The sequence below is a fragment of the Salmo salar genome, chromosome ssa14 (assembly GCF_905237065.1).
Source record: "Salmo salar chromosome ssa14, Ssal_v3.1, whole genome shotgun sequence".
Taxonomy (NCBI): Eukaryota; Metazoa; Chordata; class Actinopteri; order Salmoniformes; family Salmonidae; genus Salmo; species Salmo salar.
In genome coordinates this window covers 88,998,561-89,012,636 of record NC_059455.1, presented here as the reverse complement: position 1 = coordinate 89,012,636, position 14,076 = coordinate 88,998,561, and the positions used below count along the sequence as shown (strand labels likewise).

The window sequence follows — 14,076 nt, the reverse complement described above, 5'->3', positions numbered from 1 at the left end:
TTCTGAAAGATTCTCCCATCTCCACAGAGAATCTCTGGAGCTCTGTCAGAGTGACCATTGGGTTCTTGGTCACCTCCCTGACAAAGGCCCTTCTCCCCAGATTGCTCAGTTTGGCCAGGCGACCAGCTCTAGGAAGAGTCTTGGTGGTTCCAAACTTCTTACATTTAAGAATAATGGAGGCCACTTTGTTCTTGGGGACCTTCAATGCTGTAGACATGTTTTGGTACCCTTCCCCAGGTCTGTGCCTCGACACAATCCTGTCTCGGAGCTCTACAGACAATTCCTTTAACCACATGGTTTGGTTTTGCTCTGACATGCACTGTCAACTGTGGGATCTTATATAGACAGGTGTGTGCCTTTCCAAATCATCTTCAATCAATTGTATTTACCACAGGTGGACTCCAATCAAGTTGTAGTAACATATCAAGGATTATCAATAGAAACAGGATGCACCTGAGCTCAATTTCGAGTCTCACCTATTTTTGCTTTGTCATTATGGGGTATGGTGTGTAGATTGATGAGGGAAAAAATGCATTTAATCAATTTTAGAATAAGGCTGTAACGTAACACATTTTGGAAAAAGTGAATAGTCCTTAATACTTTACTAATGCACTGCATATTTATAAATTTTCCAATAACCCTACCATTCTACGCCTAGTTGGAGTAAACTAATGGACAATGCCACTTATGCTTCTACATATTATATACATTTTACAGACACAGTATATTTCACATATTTTGTTTATTTTTGGTCCCATCCTTCAACTCCATGCCTCCAATCTATCTCTGAACACCATCCAGTTTTGATTTCTATTTACATCATTTGGCAGACGCTCTTATCCAGATCGACTTACAGTATTTTTGTACTGGCCCCCCGTGGGAATCGAACCCACAACCCTGGCGTTTCACACACCATGCTCTACCAACTGAGCCACAGGGAAGGCCATAAAGACCACACTGATTCTCTGTCAAGTCAATCACAGGCTACCAAAAAGTCAATTGTTTTACATCACTGGGTATCATACAGATTCAACGTTTATTTAATGAGGACAAACAAAAACTAACAGACATTGGATTTCGGGGGACCGACTTGAATCTTAAAAAAATGAATGAAGGGTTGTGATTGGCTCCGATAGCATCTTTCTTCATTTGATTTTTTTTCTCTTCTCTCCTCCACTGGAAACCCATTAGCAATGTGTCTGAAATGCCTTGGACTGATTGCGGAACTCTTTTATATTGGCACAATTTAAAGTCTGCTCTTGTATGGTTTTCATATAGGGATAATTTTCAGTCTTTTCAAACGACTAAGAATCGGTGTGGCTCCTTACAGATTAAAAACATAAAACACAAAATCAAAACCGCTCACTCGTTTTCTTGATCACAATGCACATTTTTGAAGCAAACTGATAGGGGAGGGTACAGGTGTAGGTAGCATACTGATGGGGAGGATAAGGTGTAGGTAGCACACTGATGGGTGAGGATAAGGTTCAGTTAGCATACTAATGGGGGAGGATAAGAAATAGGTAGCATACTGATGGGGTGGATAAGGTTCAGGAAGCATACTGATGGGGAGGAGAAGGTTTAGGGAGGATAAAAATGCATGTAGCATACTGATGGAGGAGGGTATGGTGTAGTTAGCATACTGATGGGAGGATAAGGTGGAGGTAGCACACTAATGGGGAAGATAAGGTGGAGGTAAAATACTGATGGGTAGGATAAGGTGCAGGTAGCATACTGATGGGAAGGATAAAGGTGTAGGCAGCTTACTGATGGGGCGGGAAAAGGTGAAGGTAGCATACTGATAGTGAGGATAAGGTGTAGGTAGGAGTCTGATGTGGGACGATAAGGTGTAGGTAGCATACCAATGGGGAGAATAAGGTGTAGGTAGCATACTGATGGGGGAAGTTAAGGTGTAGGTAGCATACTGATGAGGGAGGGTAAGGTGTAGGTAGCATACTGATGGGGGAGGATAAGGTGTAGGTAGCAATCTGATTGGGGATGATAAGGTGTAGGAAGCATTCTGATGGGGATGATCATGTGTACGTAGCATACCGATTGGGTATGCTAAGGTGTAGGTAGTGTATCTATGGGGAGGATAAGGTGTAGGTAGCATGCTAATAGGGAGGATAAGGTGTAGGTAGCATGCTAATAGGGAGGATAAGGTGTAGGTAACATACTGATGAGGAGGATATGGTGCAGGTTGCATAGTGATGGTGAGGATAAAGTGTAGGTAGCAGTCTGATGGGGGAGGATAAAGTGTAGGTAGCATACTGATGCGGGATGATATAGTGCAGCTAGAAGTGTGATGGAGAGGACAATGTGTATGTAGCATACTGATGGAGGGGATAAGGTGTAGGTTGCATACTGATGGGGGATTTATATGGTTTAGGTAGCATACTGATGGGGGAGGATAAGTTGTAGATAGCATACTGATGGGGGAGGATAAAGGTTTAGGTAGCATTCTCATGGGGGAGGATAAGGTGTAGGTAGCATGCCAATGGGGAGGATAAGGTGTATATAGCATACTGATGAGGGAGGATAAGGTGTAGGCAGCAAACTGATGAGGGAGGATAAGGTTCAGCTAGCACACTGATGGGGAGGATAGGTGGCGGTAGCATCCTGATAGGGGATGATAAGGTGCAGGAAGCATGCTGATGGGGTGGATAAGTTTTAGGTAGCGTGCTGATGGTGGAGGATAAGGTGTATATTGCATACTGATGGGGAGAATAAGGTATAGGTAGTATACTGATATGGATGGTAAGATGTTGGTAGCATACTGATGGGGAGGATACGGTGTAGGTAGCATACTGATGGGGAGGATAAGGTGTAGGCAGCAAACTGATGAGGGAGGGTAAGGTGTAGGTAGCATACGGATCGGGAGGATATGGGGTAGTTAGTATACTGATGGGGAGGATAAGGTGTAGGTAGCATACTGATGGGAGACGATAAAGGTTTAGGTAGCAAACTGATGGTAGCGGGAAAAGTTGCATGTATCATACTGATAGGGAGGATTAGGTGTAGGCAGCATTCTGATGGGGAAGGATAGGGTGTAGGTAGCATACTGCTGATGGAGGATAAGGTGTTAGTAGCATACTTATGGGGGAGGATAAAGGTTTAGGTAGCATTCTGATGGGGAGGATAAGGTGCAGCTGTCACACTGATGTGGAGGATAGGCTGTAGGTAGCATACTGTTGAGGGACGATAAGGTGTAGGTAGCATACTGATGGGGGAGGATAAGGTGTAGGTAGCATACTGATGGGGGAGGATAAGGTGTAGGTAGCATACTGATGGGGGAGGATAAGGTGTAGGTAGCATACTGATAGTGAGGATAAGGTGTAGGTAGCAGTCTAATGTGGGAAGATATGTTGTAGGTAGCATACCAATGGGGCAAATAAGGTGTAGGTAGCATGCTGATTGGGAAGGTAAGGTGTAGGAAGCATACTGATAATGAGGATAAGGTGTAGGTAGCAGTCTGATGTGGGAAGATAAGGTCTAGGTAGCATACCAATGGGGAGAATAAGGTGTAGGTAGCATACTGATGGGGGAAGTTAAGGTGTAGGTAACATACTGATGAGGGAGGGTAAGGTGTAGGTAGCAATCTGATTGGGGATGATAAGGTGTAGGAAGCATACTGATGGGGTGAAAACGTGTAGGTAGCATACCAATTGGGTATGATAAGGTGTAGGTAGTGTACCTATGGGGAGGATAAGGTGTAAGTAGCATGCTAATAGTGAGGATAAGGTGTAGGTAGGATTCTGCTGATGGAGGATAAGGTGTAGGTAGCATACTTATTCGGGAGGATAAGGTACAGCTAGCACACTGATTGGGTGGATAAGGTGTAGATATAATACTGATGGGAGATGATAAGTTGTAGGTAGCATACTGATGGGGGAGGATTTGGTGCTGCTAGCATGCTAATGGGTGAGGATAATGTGTAAATAGCACACTGATGGGGAAGGATAAGGTGTAGGTATCAAAATGATGGAGGAAGGATAAGTTGTAGGTTGCTTACTGATGGGGATGATAAGGTGTTGGTAGCACACTGATGGGGAGGATAATTTGTCGATAGCACACTGATGGGGAAGGATAAGGTGTAGATATCATAATGATGGTGGAGGATTAGGTGTAGGTTGCATACTGATGGAGAGGATGAGGTTTAGGTAGCATACTGATGAGGGAGGATAAGGTGTAGGTAGCATACTGATGGATGGAATAAGGTGCTGGAAGCATACTGATGGGGGAGGATAAGGTGTAGGTAGCATACCAATGGGGAGGATAAGGTGTAGGTAGCATACTGATGAGAGAGGATAAGGTGTAGGTAGCATACCAATGGGGAGGATGCGGTGTAGGTAACATACTGATAGGGAGGATATGTTGTAGGTAGCATACTGATGGGGGAGGATAAAGGTTTAGGTAGCGTTCTGATGGGGGAGGATAAGGTGTAGGTAGCATGCCAATGGGGATAGATAAGGTGTATATAGCATACTGATGAGGGAGGATATGGGGTAATTAGCATACTGATGGGAAGGATAAGGTGTAGGTATCATACTGATGCGGGATGATGAGGTGCAAGAATCATACTGATATGGGGAGGATAAGCTGTTGGTAGCATTCTGGCAGGACACGGTGCAGCTAGAACAGTGATGTGTGAGGAAAATGTGTAGGTAGCACACCGATGGGGGATGATAAGGTGTAGGTGGCATACTGATGGGTGAGGATAAGGTGTAGGTAGCATACTGATGGGGAGGAAAAGCTGCAGCTTTACACTGATGGGTGAGGATAAGGTGTAGGTAACAACTGATGGAGGAGGAAAAGGTGTAGGTAGCATACTGATGGGGAAGATAAGGTGTTTGTAGCATACTGATGAGGGAGGATAAGGTTCAGGTAGCATACTAATGGGGGAGGATATGATATAGGTAGCAGACTGATGGGGAAGATAAGGTGTTGGTAGCATACTGATGGGAAGGATAAGGTGCAGCTAACACGCTGATGGGGAGGACAAGGTGTGGGTAGCATACAGATGGGTATGATACATTGTAGATAGCATACTGATCAGGGGAGGATAAGGTGTACGTATCATAATGATGGGGGAGGATAAGGTGTATGTAGCAAACAGATAGGTGAGAATAAGGTGTAGCTAGCAGTCTGATGGTGAGGATAAGGTGTAGCTAGCAGTCTGATGGTGAGGATAAGGTGTAAGTGGCATACTGATGGAGGGAATAAGGTGTAGGTAGCATACTGATGGGGAATGATAAGGTGTAGGAAGAAAACTGATCAGGGGAGGATAAAGGTGTAGGTGGCATACTGATGGGGGATGATAAGGTGTAGGTAGAATACTGATGAGAAGGATAAAGGTGTAGGTAGCATAATGATGGGGGATGATAGAGTGCAGCTAGAAGTGTGATGGGGAGGACAAGGTGTATGTAGCATACTGATGCAGGGGATAAGGTGTAGATAGCATTCTGATTAGGGAGGATAAGGTGTAGGTAACATACTGATGGGGAGGATATGGTGTCGGTAGCATACTGATAGGGAGGATAAGGTGTAGATAGCATTCTGATGGGGGAGGATAAGGTGTAGGTAACATGTAACATACTGATGGGGAGGATATGGTGTCGGTAGCATACTGATAGGGAGGATAAGGTGTAGATAGCATTCTGATGGGGGAGGATAAGGTGTCGGTAGCAAACTGATGGGGTCGGGAAAAGTCGTAGGTAGCACAGTGATACAGAGGATTAGGTGTAGGCAGCAGTCTGATGGGGGAGGATAAGGTGCAGCTAGCACACCGGTGGGTGATGATAAGGTGTAGGTATTATACTGATGGGTGAGGATAAGGTGTAGGAATCACATTGATGGGGGAGGTTAAGGTTTGGGTAGCATGCCGATGGAGGATGATAAGGTGTATCATAATGATGGGGAGGATAAGGTGAAGGTAGCATACTGATGGATGGAATAAGGTGCTGGTAGCATACTGATGGGGGAGGATAAAGGTGTACGTAGCATACCAATGGGGAGGATATGGTGTAGGTCGCATACTGATGAGGGAGTATAAGTTGTAGGTAGCATGCTGATGGCAGAGGATAAGGTGCTGCTAGCACGCTAATGGGTGAGGATAAGGTGTAGGTAGTACACTGAAGGGGGAGGATAAGGTGTAGGTAGAATACTTATTGTGGAAGATAAGGTGTAGGTAGCATACTGATGGGGAGGATAAGGTGTAGGTAGCATACTGATGGGGAAGGATAAGGTGTAGGTAGCATACTGATAGGGAGGATAAGGTGTAGATAGCATACTGATGGGGAAGGAAAAGGTGTAGATAGCATACTGATGGGGAAGGATAAGGTATAGGTTGCATACCAATGGGGTGGATAAGGTGTATGTAGCATACTGATGAGGGAGGATAAGGTGTAGGTAGCATATGGATAGGGACGATGTGGTGTAGGTAGCATACTGACGGGAAGGATACGGTGTAGGTAGCATACTGAGGGGGAAGGAAAAGGTGTAGGTAGCATACTGATGGGGTGTATAAGGTGTAGGTAGAATACTGATGGTGGAGAATAAGGTGTAGGTAGCATACTTATTGGGGAGGATAAGGTGTAGGTTGCATATTTATTGGGGAGGATAAGGTGTCGGTATCATACTGATGTGGAGGATAAGTTGTAGGTAGCATACTGAATGGGGAGGATAAGGTGTAGGTTGCATATTTATTGGGGAGGATGAGGTGTATGTAGCGTACTGATGAGGGAGGTTGAGGTGTAGGTAGCATATGGATAGGGAGGATGTGGTGTAGTTAGCTTACTGATGGGATGGATAAGGTGTAGGTAGCATGCTGATGTGGGATGATAAGGTGCCGGAATCATACCGATGGTGGAGGATAAGGTGTTGGTAGCACACTGATGGGTGAGTATTAGGTGTAGGTTGCATACTTATTGGGGAGGATTAGGTGTAGGTAGCATACTGATGGGGGAGATTAAGGTGTAGGTTGCATACTTATTGGGGAGGATAAGGTAGCGGTCTGATGGGTGAGGATTAGGTGTAGGTAGCGGTCTGATGGGTGAGGATAAGGTGTAGGTATCATACTGATGGGGGATGATAGGGTGATTCCTATTATCCTAAGGTATATGTCAGGATGAAATAACAGTATCTTACATAATATGGACAATATCACTGGTGACAGCAATGCAACGCTGATTTATATCGCAAGTGATGGTAAATCAAAGTGGTGTTTCTTTAAATACCCTTCACACAGAGGTGACCTTTATGGAGAATGTGGCCATTTGATGAATGTGCAATGTGTTGTACACACGTACACACACAAACACACACACACGCATGCACGCACACACGCACGCACACACACACACACAAACACACACAAACACACACCACCCAGATTCTCTGTCAAGTCAATCACAGGCTCCCAAAAAGTAAATTGTTTTTCATCACTGGGTATCATACAGATTCAACCTTTTTTATTGAGGACAAGCAAACATGAACAGACATTTGATTTCAGGGACCGCCGTGAATCTCCCAAAAATGTATGAGGGGTTGTGATTGGCTCCGATAGCATCTTTTTTCATTACATTTTTTTTCTCTTCTCTCCTCCACTGGAAACCCATTATCAATGTGTCTGTAATGCCTTGGACTGATTGTGGAACTCCTTTTATGTCAGCATAATCTGAAGTCTGCTGGTATGGTTTTCCTTTAGGGACAATTTTCAGTCTTTTCAAACGGCTAAGATTCGGTGTGGCTCCTTATAGATTAATGACATAAAACACAAAATCAAAGCCTCTCACTCGTTTTTGCTGGTGACAGAAATGCAAGGCTGATTCATATCGCAAGTGACGGTCAATCAAAGTGTAGTGCCGTTAAATACCCTTCACACAGCGGTGACCTTTATGGAGAATGTGGCCATTTGAGTGGATGTACAATGTACACACACACACACACACACACACACACACACACACACACACACACACACACACACACACACACACACACACAATATATAGAACTACACCACAGAACGACATCACACATGAAGCCCATTCCTGCTCTTAACACGTGACATTTCCACTCACCTTTGGAAACATGCCACCAAAACAGCAAGGCTTGAAATTGGAACTGGAAATCTAATAGCACCCACGTGTTGGTCTTTCCTGAAGACTGAAAGCCTTGGACGCCTGCCCAATGGCTTCTTACATGGAGCCTTTTAGGCCTGCAGCATTTAACATCACACAGGGAGAAAGACGTTCTCTGAAAGCTTGTCTGGTGTTTTCTGCTCCTTTGAACTGAGCGTAAGATGGTGAGAGGGACTATTGAGGGAGTCAGAGGGTAAATTGAAAACTCGGGTATTTGTTGTGTTTTCATCTGTGCTTTTCGTTGGTCTTTTCCCTTCATATTATTGAAAAACCTATAAAACTACAGTACCAGTCAAAGGTTTGGACACACATACTCATTCAAGGGTTTTTCTTTATTTTTACTATTTTCTACATTGTGGAATAATAGTGAAGATATAAAAACTATGAAATAACACATATGGAATCATGTTGTAACCAAAAATGTGTTAAACAAATCAAAATATTTTATATTTGAGATTCTTCAAAGTAGCCACCCTTTGCCTTGATGACAGCTCTGAACACCCTTGGCATTCCCTCAATCAGCTTCATGAGGTAGTCACCTGGAATGCATTTCAATTTTAACAGGTGTGCCTTGTTAAAAGGTAATGTGTCATTTATTTCTGACTTAATGCGTTTGAGCTAATCAGTTGTGTTGTGATAAGATAAGATAAGGGTGGTATACAGAAGACAGCCATATCTGGTAAATTACCAAGTCCATATTATGGCAAGAACAGCTCAACTAAGCAAAGAGAAATGACAGTCCATCATTATTTTAACCTCTCTAGGGGAGGTGGGACGAAATAGTGAAAAAATCAGAGCGCCAAATTTAAAACCACTAAATGTCATAATTCAAAGTTCTCAAACATAGGACTATTTTACACCATTTTATAGATACACTTCTCCTGAATCAAAGCACGTTGTCCGATTTCCAAAAGGCTTTACAGCGAAAGCAAAACATTAGATTATGTTAGGAGAGTACATAGACACAAATAACCACACAGCCATTTCCAAGCAACTAGCATGCATCACAAATACCCAAAACACAGCTAAATGCAGCACTAACCTTTGACGATCTTCATCAGATGACACTCCTAGGACATCATGTTACACAATACATGCATTTTTTGTTCAATCAACTTCATATTTATATCTAAAAACAGCATTTTACATCGGCACGTGACGTTCAGAAAATAATTTGCCTCCAATACTGCTGGTGAATCAGCTCTAAAATTTACAAAAATACTCGTCATAAACGTTGATAAAATATTAAACTGTCATTCAAAGAATTATAGATGAACATCTCCTTTATGCTAACGCTGTGAAAGATTTCAAAATAACTTTACTGGGAAAGCACACTTTGCAATAATCTGAGTACTGCGCTCAGAAAAATACACCAGGCAATACACATAGCCGTCATTTTGGAGTCATCTAAAATCATAAATTGCATTAGATATATTCCCTTACCTTTGATGATTTTCATCAGAAGGCACTTCCAGAAATCCCAGGTCCACAATAAATGTTGTTTTGTTCGATAAACTCCATCATTTATGTCCAAATAGCTCCTTGTTGTTCGCACGTTCAGTTCAGCTACTCCAAATGTAGGAAGTGTGCCGAAAAGAAAAGTAAAAAAAGAAAAACTATTTACGTTCGTTCAAACATGTCAAACGTTGTAAAGCATCAATCTTTAGGGCCTTTTGAACGTGAAACTTCAGTAATATTCCAACCGGACGGTTCCTGTGTCTTGAAAAACGTTTTGGAACACAGGTCACTTCTCACATGAATGCGCGCCAATGAACTGATGGGTCTACAACTTCCCACCCTTCTTGTTCGGTCTCTGTTCATCATGAGACACCTCAAACATCTTTCTAAAGACTGTTGACATCTAGTGGAAGCCTTAGGAACTGCAAAATTAACCCTAACTCACTGTGTGTTCCATTGGCAATGACTTGAAAGGACTACAAGCACCAGAATTCTCACATCCTGGTTAGATTCTTCTCAGATTTTTGCCTGCCATATGAGTTCTGTTATACTCACAGACATCATTCAAACAGTTTTAGAATTCAAACAGACTAGTAGGCCGTTTAAATTGGGTACGTTTTTAATCCGGCTGTGAAAATACTGCCCCCTACCCTAGAGAGGTTAAGACATGAAGGTCAGTCAATAGGGAATAACTTTGAAAGTTTCTGAAAGTGCAGTCGCAAAAACCATCAAGCGCCACGATGAAACTGGCTCTCATGAGGACCGCCACATGAAAGGAAGACCCAGAGTTACTTTTGTTGCAGTGGATAAGTTAAATAGAGTTACTAGCTTCAGAAATTGCAGCACAAATAAATTATTCACAGAGTTCAAGTAACAGACACATCTCAACATAAACTGTTCAGAGGAGACTGTGTAAATCAGGCCTTCATGGTTGAATTGCTGCAAAGAAACTACTACTAAAGGACATCAATAAGAAGAAGAGACTTTCTTGGGCCAAGAAACATGAGCAATGGACATTAGACCCTTGTAAATCTGTCCTTTGGTCTGATGAGTCCAAGATTTTTGGTTCCAACCGCCGTGTCTTTGTGAGACGCAGAGCAGGTGAACGGCTGACCTCCGTATGTGTGGTTCCCACCGTGAAGCATGGAGGAGGAGGTGTGTGGGTGTGGGGGTGCTTTGCTGGTGACACTGTCAGTGATTTATTTAGAATTCAAGGCACACTTAACCAGCATGGCTACCACAGCATTCTGCATTTATACGCCATCCCATCTGGTTTGCGCTAAGTGGGAGTATCATTTGTTTTTCAACAGGACAATGACCCAACACACCTCCAGGCTGTGTAAGGTCTATTTGACCAAGAAGGAGACTGATGGAGTGCTGCATCAGATGACCTGGCTTCCACAATCCCCCTGCTTCAACCCAATTGAGATGGTTTGTGATGAGTTGGACCACAGAGTGATGGAAAAGCAGCCAACAAGTGCTCAGCATATGTGGGAACTCCTTCAAGACTGTTGGGAAAAGCATTCCAGTTGAAGCTGGTTGAGAGAATGCCAAGAGTGTGCAAAGCTGTCATCAAGGCAAAGGGTGGCTACTTTGAAGAATCTTAAATATAAAATCTATTTGTTTAACACTTTTTTGGTTACTATATGACTCCATATGTGTTATTTCATAGTTTTGATGTATTCACTGTAATTCTACAATGTAGAAACTAGTAAAAATAAGGAAAAACCCTTGAATGAGTATGTGTGTCCAAACTTTTGACTGGTACTGTATGTTGGGAACGCGAACATCATCAACTGCATGCAAATTCAGTCAATACTCCAGATTATTATTTACACACCTTATTTTTCACAATTGACCTTTTGCACTTTTCTATTCTCTATAGCCCTCCATGTACTGTAATGTTCTCTACAGAACTCCATGTACTGTAATGTTCTCTATAGAACTCCATGTTCTGTAATGTTCTCTATAGAACTCCATGTACTGTAATATTCTCTATAGCCCTCCATGTACTGTAATGTTCTCTACAGAACTCCATGTACTGTAATGTTCTCTATAGCCCTCCATGTACTATAATGTTCTCTATAGAACTCCATGTACTGTAATGTTCTCTATAGAACTCCATGTACTGTAATGTTCTCTATAGAAATCCATGTACTGTAATGTTCTCTATAGAACTTGATGCAGTGTAAATTAGGTAATGTAACCCTCTGATGAATAGATCTCCAGAGCTCATAATGGAATCCTCCCCTGCTCACTGGGCTGTTTCTCCGGCTACACAGACCCTTTAAATAACGCAACAAGACAACCTAATGTGCCCCCTTTCCATTCCATAGGAATTTTTAAACTTCATTAAAGGTTTGTTGTCCGCTGGCCATACCTAATGGTGAATTTTATTGTTTAATACAGTAATATTTTGTAGGTGATAAAAGTCTTTCAATTTCACAGTGATCTGTTTTTTTTAAGAGTGAGGTATCACCAGGGGTATGTCTCAACTACATCTTCCACAAACCCCTAGTCTACAGGTTATGCTCTACAGGTTCTGCTCTACCAGGTTCTGCTCTACAGGTTCTGCTCTACTGGTTCTGCTCTACAGGTTCTGCTCTACAGGTTCTGCTCTACCAGTTTCTGCTCTACAGGTTCTGCTCTATCAGTTTCTGCTGTACTGGTTCTGCTCTACAGGTTCTGCTCTACAGGTTCTGCTCTACCAGTTTCTGCTCTACCAGGTCCTACTCTACTGGTTCTGCTCTACTGGTTCTGCTCTACAGGTTCTGCTCTACCAGTTTCTGCTCTACAGGTTCTGCTCTACAGGTCCTGCTCTACCAGGTTCTGCTCTACCAGGTTCTGCTCTACAGGTCCTGCTCTACCAGGTTCTGCTCTACCAGGTTCTGCTCTACCAGTTCTGCTCTACAGGTCCTGCTCTACCAGGTTCTTCTCTTCCAGGTTCTGCCCTACAGGTTCTGCTCTACCAGTTCTGCTCTACAGGTCCTGCTCTACCAGGTTCTGCTCTACAGGTTCTGCTCTACCAGTTTCTGCTCTACCAGGTTCTGCCCTACAGGTTCTGCTCTACAAGGTTCTGCTCTACAGGTTCTGCTCTACAGGTCCTGCTCTACCAGGTTCTGCTCTACCAGGTTCTGCTCTACCAGGTTCTGCTCTACAGGTTCTGCCCTTCCAGGTCCTGCTCTACAGATTCTGCTCTACCGGTTCTGCCCTTCCAGGTCCTGCTCTACAGATTCTGCTCTACCGTTTCTGCTCTACCAGGTTCTGCTCTACAGGTTCTGCTCTACCAGGTTTGTGCTTTTAAGTCAAATAAAACTTTCAAAAACGAATTGGGTGATAATGTATTGAAAGATAATGTGCCTGCTCTGAAATATGATGAGCTGTGTATTACAGTTTAGTCATTTAGCAGAGACTCTTATCCAGAGTGACTTACAGTAAGTAGTATAGTAAGTGCACACATTTATATACACTGGTCCCCCGTGGGAATCGAACCCATAACCCTGGTGTCAAGACAGTAAATTGCCACCCAGTGTATTCCATATAAACACAAAAGCAGGAACTGCACAACTCCACAGTTCCACACAAGCATTCACACACACACGCACACACACAGACACACTGCCACCCCTTCCACACACACACACACACACACACACACACACACACACACACACACACACACACACACACACACACACACACACACACACACACACACACACACACACACACACACACACACACACACACACACACACACACACACACACACACACACACACACACACACAAGTTGTTTCCCTGTATGTCAGGTCTCGTCATGGCCCTGCGTGCTGAACGGGGCCCTAGGTTATAACCACTGTGTTCCTCAGATATTTTAGATAATTGAACAAATGATGCACAGCTTGTTGTGCTGTGTTCAGGTCAGTGTGGCTCGTAGCGTTAAGGGCTTGCCCTCTGTGCCTCTTTATTAATTGTGAAAGTTGTTGCTTTTCATTTCTGTGTCCCTGTTCAGGCATCATTAGTCACCGCGCTGACCTGCCCGTGGCTACGGCTCCCACCAGCAAACCCACCATCCACAGGATGAACAGCAGTAATACGAGCAGCTGTGTGTGGAAGGGGTGGCAGTGTGTGTGTGTGTGTGTGTGTGTGTGTGTGTGTGTGTGTGTGTGTGTGTGTGTGTGTGTGTGTGTGTGTGTGTGTGTGTGTGTGTGTGTGTGTGTGTGTGTGTGTGTGTGTGTGTGGAAGGGGTGGCAGTGTGTCTGTGTGTGTGCGTGTGTGTGTGAATGCTTGTGTGGAACTGTGGAGTTGTGCAGTTCCTGCTTTTGTGTTTATATGGAATACACTGGGTGGCAATTTACTGTCTTGACACCGGGGTTATGGGTTCGATTCCCACGGGGGACCAGTGTATATAAATGTGTGCACTTACTATACTACTTACTGTAAGTCACTCTGGATAAGAGTCTCTGCTAAATGA

At 43.6% G+C, this 14,076-nt stretch overlaps 1 non-coding gene across 1 annotated transcript; it reads right to left on the bottom strand.

The window, feature by feature from the left end:
- Positions 1–868: 868 nt before the first annotated feature.
- trnas-uga (transfer RNA serine (anticodon UGA)) lies at positions 869–944 on the bottom strand. The gene has a single exon. It is a non-coding gene; the product is annotated as a tRNA-Ser (tRNA).
- Positions 945–14,076: the final 13,132 nt, after the last annotated feature.